The sequence below is a fragment of the Penaeus vannamei genome, chromosome 20, assembly GCF_042767895.1.
Source record: "Penaeus vannamei isolate JL-2024 chromosome 20, ASM4276789v1, whole genome shotgun sequence".
Lineage (NCBI taxonomy): Eukaryota > Metazoa > Arthropoda > Malacostraca > Decapoda > Penaeidae > Penaeus > Penaeus vannamei.
The window spans coordinates 11695583-11703530 of record NC_091568.1 but is presented as its reverse complement, the minus strand read 5'-3'; the positions used below and the strand labels follow the sequence as shown (position 1 = coordinate 11703530).

General features: G+C 36.5%; 1 protein-coding gene across 3 annotated transcripts in view; it reads right to left on the bottom strand.

Annotated features, from left to right (window-relative positions):
* Window positions 1-3432, bottom strand: part of LOC113817993 (potassium voltage-gated channel subfamily KQT member 1) — a 496279-nt gene extending 492847 nt beyond the window's left edge. For 2 of the 3 annotated variants that reach the window (XM_070135018.1, XM_070135013.1), the window contains exon 1: window positions 1759-3418. The gene's annotated coding sequence lies outside the window, so the exon portion shown is untranslated. Of the gene's footprint in view, window positions 1-1758 lie in introns of all 3 variants that reach the window. The other variant, XM_070135012.1, reaches the window with a different exon arrangement.
* Between the last annotated feature and the right edge of the window lie 4516 nt (window positions 3433-7948).

Here is a 7948-nt window from a genome sequence, read left to right as displayed (position 1 = left end):
GATTGATAGACAATTAGATATAGATATATTCATTTAACTATATATCCATATATCTAGTTGTTTACAAATAAACACATTTATACCTTAATCTATACATATGCAATACATAACCATATAGTTATGTATACAGATAGATAGATATGTAGATAGGTATATATACATGTGCGTGTGTGTGTGTACTTATCATATACATATATATATATATATATATATATATATATATATATATATATATATATATATATGCATGTATATATGTATATATATATATATATATATATATATATATATATATATATACATATATATATATATGTATATATATATATATATGTATGTATGTATATATACACTCATAAATATATATATATATATATATATATATATATATATATATATATATATATATATATATATATATATATATATATATATATATATATATATATATGTATATATATATACATATATATATATATATATATATATATATATATATATGTATCTATGTATGTATATATACACTCATAAATATATATATATTTATATATATATATATATATATATATATATATATATATATATATATATGAGTGTATGTGTGTGTATGCATATATACATATCTATATAAAGGAAGTGAGAATAAAAGGAATAGATGGGCAGTGCAGGAGATAGATAGACAGATAGAGAGAGAGAGAGAGAGAGAGAGAGAGAGAGAGAGAGAGAGAGAGAGAGAGAGAGAGAGAGAGAGAGAGAGAGAAAGAACGAAAGAGAGAGAGAGAGAGAGAGAGAAAGAAAGAGAGAAAGAGAGAAAGAGAGAAAGAATTGAAAGAAAGAAAGAGAGAGAGAGAGAGAAACAGAGACAGAGATCAACAAAGAGACAGACCGTTTAGCAGGCATCCAAACACACAGCGCTAGAAAAGACATCCATCCAGACATAGGCCTACATAAGCTCACTAACCTATCATACAAAATCAATTATATAACATATTATATGACAGGATATATAACCCGTTGTATCAAGCACCCTAATTATCTAATGCAACAGGGAGTGTCCGCGGGAAGTTTAAAGGGGTGTAATGAATATATGCGCCGTTCAGTATACTAGCAACCATTCAAGAAGTTAAAGATGAAAAATGGTGGACATGATGCTGATGCTTTTTGCTTATATCTTCCTATACACACACACACACACACACACACACACACACACACACACACACACACACACACACACACACACACATATATATATATATATATATATATATATATATATATATATATATATATATATATATATGTCTGTATATGTATAAGAATATGTATATGTATATCTATATATCTATATATAGACAGATAGATAGATAGATATGTGTGTGTGTTCTCCCTTTCTTTCTTTCTTTTTCGCTTTTTTTGAGGGGGTATCATGTTGTATCTATATTTCATTCGTCTTTGTTTGTGTCTGGTTTTAGCTTTAGTGTTTCTGATTCCATTGCTTTGTATATATTTTGTATGTTCCTTTGTCATGTAATGTTCACTAAACGAGAATCAGCAACGTTCATGTCGATCGTGATCTAAATCGGGCTCTATTTATATTGCTATAGTTCTTCCATTCATTAAAATTATTCCCCCCCCGTTATTTTCCCTTCCCTGCCCGAATTTCCTTGCAATTACATCAATTCTGGGAAAGCGTCAACGATATTTTTCGCATGTGTATCTGATCTATTTCACTAAAATAGAGTTACATAGTCTTACCTTAGCAGTAGATTACGGTGTAGAGGACTTGTTGGTATAAGGCTTTCAAATAAGATTTTTGAGAACCTTACGTCATTTTCAAGAGTTTTTTTTTATATGAGTTTTTTTTCCTTTTTCTTTTTCAGTTCTCGTGCCTTTTAGAAGGGAATTGAGATTGAAATGAACGGGTTTTTTCCCGTCTGAAATACGCACATCCGCGTCATTTCACTTGCGTCGACAAATCTTTCATTGTCACCTACGGAAAAACACACTTCGATTCTCGCTCTTGTAAAGCAATTTCCTCACCCGCTATGATCACAATATCATCTGGTGGGAGATAATTCAAAGACCTTAGAACGGAGCGTCAACTGGGTATCATAAGAAATTCATCATCGGAGAGCCAGGTAAATCGCCAGGTAGGTAGATTAGGCCTCAAGGTAAAGTGTCGCACGCTCGATCACATACACTTTCCTCGTCCTTGTGTACTGGGCTCGATCCCCTACACTTGAGGCGCCCTTGTTTTGTGTATTTGACCCGATCACACACGTTTCAGCTTCTGCACGCCAGGCTTCATTTCGGAGGGGAAATCAAGCTGATTAGGATGCATTTGATGCCCCTGGATCCTCCGATGTCAAGTCAAAATCCAATTACGTTGCTTTTTGTTTTTATCTTTTTTTTTTACTTTTTTTTTGGGGGGGGGAGGTAAAAAGGGTTGGTTTCCCTCGTCGCTAGGGCAACGCGGGGGTATCTGGCTGAATCATTTGTGAGCGATTGTATAATCTGTGAAAATGCGTGTCCGCTTTTTCTCGTGTGCCGTCAGAATCACAGGATTTTCTCTTCTTTTTTTGTATTTCTCTTTCTCTTTCTTTCTCTCTCTCGTTTTCCTTCGCGGGTTATTGCAGAATTCCCCGACACTGCGTTTTCTTATGAATGGATAATTACACCTACCATTGCTTCATCAGGTGAGAGGACAAAGCTCTCGAAGGTTCACAGAAGATAACGTAAAGGAAACCAGAGCAGAGAGGCCGCCAAGCTCACCACGAAACACGCTCTGGTCTCTGCGGGTTCACCATTCAACAAGTAGCCTAGCAAAGGTCGTCTCACAGGTAGTCACATGGTCGTATTCAGGTCCGCCGTCGTGCTCTCCATCCTCACTGCCACGGCTTCCTCTGATAAATTAGGATAAATGTTATCTTCTAGGGGAGTCCAGCAGGAACTGAACTGGTATTTCCGAAGATATCACCTCATTCGAACCTGCTAGAACAACACTTCATTTGTTTTGTGTTATCTCTCGCTTTCTTTCTCTCTCTCTCTTTCAAAGTGTGATGTTATTTATCTATTTATCTTCGTTTCTTTATCTCGTCACAGCCCCTCTCTTTCCCTCACTCCGTTGCACGACGACCATGAAGGCTTATCAACGTACAACCTGAATCACCGTCCGACGCGTGCACGAACGAGACACACACCCATATGCCGTCCACGGAACGCACAGCCGTCACGCACAGAACACACGAGCTCGCACTTCACAGCTGGAGCACCACGAGATCCCAGCGAGAAGGGGACAGGAAACAGAGCACGTCTCCGAGGGGAGATGAGGGAAGGGGCGAGGGGACTTGAGCCACGTAGACCCACCCGTTCGAAGGCAGAGTCAGCGCCGGACTGAACGAGCGAGCGCCAGCCACCGTCGTGAGTCTGGTAGTGGGGTTGAACTGGCCTGCCCGTGCCACGTTCCCTGGTTCTCGCCACGTCAACGGAACGGCCTAATCGCGTTCATGGCGTGAAAGGAACGGCCTAATCGTGATCATGGCGTTCAAAGGAACGCCCTAATCATAATCAAAGCGTAAACGAAATGGACGAATAGCAGTCTGGCGGCATGCGTGTTCGAAAGGTGTCCGTAGACAATTGCGTTTATCAAATATTTAATTCATTTGAACTTTCATTTACATCAGCATCAATATCTTCACGTTAGCGCTCTGCAATGCTGAGATAAGAGTGCAATATCGTGAATACATCGAAGTATATGTTACAGATGAAGGTCTGAACTGACAAAACATTTAGTAAATATATCATCGGACAAATGTGCAAACAGGTGATCGATTTTTTATGATTCGCAAAGCTTAAGAAGAGTGACAGAAATGTGATGATGTTAATTAAGGGACAGAGAGAGAGAAAGAAATATTACGAAATGGCTGATAGGTTGCCGTAGACTCGATCGAAAGATTGGATATAAATTTGTAAGATAATTATAATAGAAAAATAGTTGTAAGTCATAGAGGCTTAAGGGAATATATCAGTCATCGTGATTAAATAAATATAAAGTTGCTTGTAGCTTTTTATGACATTATTATTTAGAAACTATCATAAATACAAGTGTTACACATTAGCTGATCTTCGTAATATTTAAAGTGGTAATTTAATATCATGACCAATTATATTAGCAGCACTGTTATCATTAGCACTATTATCATTACAATTTCCAAGATTGATCCCAATATCATATTTATTATAAACATGAACATCAGTATCATTGTAGCTATTGTTATTCGCGTTCTCATTGATGTTGTTATAGTTACTGTAATTAACTTGGTTGTGTTGATTTGCAATTGGCATTATTATCATTGTAATTATTGATCTTATATTTATGATTCTTATCAATGTTATCATCGTTATCATCATTATCAATATTGTTGCTGTCATTTTTATCATTTGTATTATCGTTGTTTTCATTATTACTTCTGCTACTCCTGTTATCAGTATTATTGTTATTATTATTATTATTATTATTGTTATTATTATCATTATTATTATTATTATTATTACAATTATTATTATTATTATAATCAATAATATTTTTTCTAGTGATGAGAATAACAGTAACGATTATAATGAAAATGTGAAATACTGTTATTACTATCATCATTATTATGGTTATTGTTATCATTATCATTATCATTATTATTATTATTATTATTATTATTATTATTATTATTATTATTATTATTATTATTATTATTATTATTATTATCATTATTATTATTATTATTATTATTATTATTATTATTATTATTATTATTATTATTATTAATATTATTATTATTATCAAAATGATTATCATTGTCATTGTTATTATTGTTATCATTATTAATATCATTATTATTATCATCACCATTACTATTGTCATCATTATATGTAATTATGAAGTGTTTATGTAATTTGCAACTTGCTTATGTTGCAAGGTCTATTGTCGTGTCTTTTCTTTTTCTTTTTTGTTTTCTTCTCTTCTGTTTTATTTTTTCTTTTCTTTTCTTTTCTTTTCTTTTTCTTTCATCTGTTTTAAGATATTCTATTCTATTACCTTCTCTTCTCTTCTCTTCCTCTCTCTTCCCTTCTCAACTCCTCTCTACCCTTCTCTTCTCTTCACCTTTTCTCTTCTATTCTCCTCTCTTCTCTTCTCTTCCCTTCTTTTCTCCCCTCATCTCATTTCTTCTCTTCTGTTAAATTCTCTTCTCTTACTTTCTCATCTCCCTTCTCTTCTCCATTCACCTTTATTCTCTTTTATTTTATTTCTACTTTTTTAATTTTGATAAACGTCTTCAAAAAAAATACAGAAGTTAAAGACAAAAGAAAATAGTAATAAAAAATAAATAAAAAGAGGAACACATCAGCGAATAAATAAAAATAATAATTGTTTATATAAATATCAGAAAAACAAAAAAAAAATCATTTAAATAACAAATGATGTAGCTTCGTATAAAATCACCATAAAAATAGATCTGAAGAATTGTATGCCTCAAGGTACAGTTTGTAGCAGCATGTGGATTTAGCCTCGTATTGTATTCGAATTTCCTAACGCCAAAAATACTGTAACCATACAGTGGAGACTTTTAAAAAATACTGTAGAGAGATTTGAATAAAGGATAAACAAATAGATAGATGGTGATAGTACTGATCTACGATATTTCGCTATTCACAATCGCCTTTGATAACAGAAACGTTCGTACTGACAAGAGATAAGACGTGTGTGGTAAACATTTCGTGCAATCCACAACAGTTGAAATCTTCACAGACGATGTAAACAAACACCCTGCCACGCCAACCCTTAAACAAACGCTAACACAACCCTTTTGGTCCTAATTTTTCCCCTATCCCCTTAACCTCCCCCCCCCCCTCCCCCTAAGATTCCCCTTCGTCCCCCCACCCCCCAGTCAGGGACGGTCGCCTCACCCCCCTGGTAACTAACAGCCTGGTTACTAGATTTGTTGTGTTGTTGTTTGTTAGCGAGGCCAAGTTGTTAGTTAGACAGGTCAAGTTGTTGGTTAGAGAGGTCAGTTTGTTAGAGAGACCAAGTTGTTAGTTAGAGAGGCCAAGTTGTTGGTTAGAGAGGCCAAGTTGTTAGTTTGAGAGGTCAATTTGTTAGAGAGGCCAAGTTGTTGGTTAGAGAGGCCAAGTTGTTAGTTTGAGAGGTCAATTTGTTAGTTAGAGAGGCCAAGTTGTTAGAGAGGTCAATTTGTTAGTTAGAGAGGCCAAGTTGTTGGTTAGAGAGGTCAATTTGTTAGTTAGAGAGGCCAAGTTGTTAGAGAGGTCAATTTGTTAGTTAGAGAGGCCAAGTTGTTGGTTAGAGAGGTCAGTTTGTTAGTTAGAGAGGCCAAGTTGTTAGTTAGAGAGGACAAGTTGTTGGTTAGAGAGGTCAATTTGTTAGTTAGAGAGGCCAAGTTGTTAGTTAGAGAGGCCAAGTTGTTGGTTAGAGAGGCCAAGATGTTAGTTAGAGAGGTCAATTAGTTAGTTAGAGAGGCCAAGTTGTTAGAGAGGCCAAGTTGTTAGTTAGAGAGGCCAAGTTGTTAGTTAGAGAGGCCAAGATGTTGGTTAGAGAGGCCAAGTTGTTGGTTAGAGAGGCCAAGTTGTTGGTTAGAGAGGCCAAGTTGTTAGTTAGAGAGGCCAAGTTGTTATTTAGAAGGCCAAGTTGTTAGTTAGAGAGGCCAAGTTGTTAGTTAGAGAGGCCAAGATGTTGGTTAGAGAGGCCAAGTTGTTGGTTAGAGAGGCCAAGTTGTTAGTTAGAGAGGCCAAGTTGTTAGTTAGAGAGGCCAAGTTGTTAGTTAGAGAGGCCAAGATGTTGGTTAGAGAGGCCAAGTTGTTGGTTAGAGAGGCCAAGTTGTTGGTTAGAGAGGCCAAGATGTTAGTTAGAGAGGTCAATTAGTTAGTTAGAGAGGCCAAGTTGTTAGAGAGGCCAAGTTGTTAGTTAGAGAGGCCAAGTTGTTAGTTAGAGAGGCCAAGTTGTTGGTTAGAGAGGCCAAGTTGTTGGTTAGAGAGGCCAAGTTGTTGGTTAGAGAGGCCAAGTTGTTAGTTAGAGAGGCCAAGATGTTGGTTAGAGAGGCCAAGTTGTTGGTTAGAGAGGCCAAGTTGTTGGTTAGAGAGGCCAAGTTGTTAGTTAGAGAGGCCAAGTTGTTAGTTAGAGAGGCCAAGTTGTTAGTTAGAGAGGCCAAGATGTTGGTTAGAGAGGCCAAGTTGTTAGTTAGAGAGGCCAAGATGTTGGTTAGAGAGGCCAAGTTGTTAGTTAGAGAGGCCAAGTTGTTAGTTAGAGAGGCCAAGTTGTTAGTTAGAGAGGCCAAGTTGTTAGTTAGAGAGGCCAAGTTGTTAGTTAGAGAGGCCAAGATGTTGGTTAGAGAGGCCAAGTTGTTGGTTAGAGAGGCCAAGTTGTTGGTTAGAGAGGCCAAGTTGTTAGTTAGAGAGGCCAAGTTGTTAGTTAGAGAGGCCAAGTTGTTAGTTAGAGAGGCCAAGTTGTTAGTTAGAGAGGCCAAGTTGTTAGTTAGAGAGGCCAAGTTGTTAGTTAGAGAGGCCAAGTTGTTAGTTAGAGAGGCCAAGTTGTTAGTTAGAGAGGCCAAGTTGTTAGTTAGAGAGGCCAAGTTGTTGGTTAGAGAGGCCAAGTTGTTGGTTAGAGAGGCCAAGTTGTTAGTTAGAGAGGTCAGTTAGTTAGTTAGAGAGGCCAAGTTGTTAGAGAGGCCAAGTTGTTAGTTAGAGAGGCCAAGTTGTTGGTTAGAGAGGCCAAGCTGTTAGAGAGGTCAATTTGTTAGTTAGAGAGGCCAAGTTGTTAGTTAGAGAGGCCAAGTTGTTGGTTAGAGAGGCCAAGTTGTTAGTTAGAGAGGTCAATTAGTTAGTTAGAGAGGCCAAGTTGTTAGAGAGGCCAATTTGTTAGTTAGAGAGGCCAAGTTGTTAG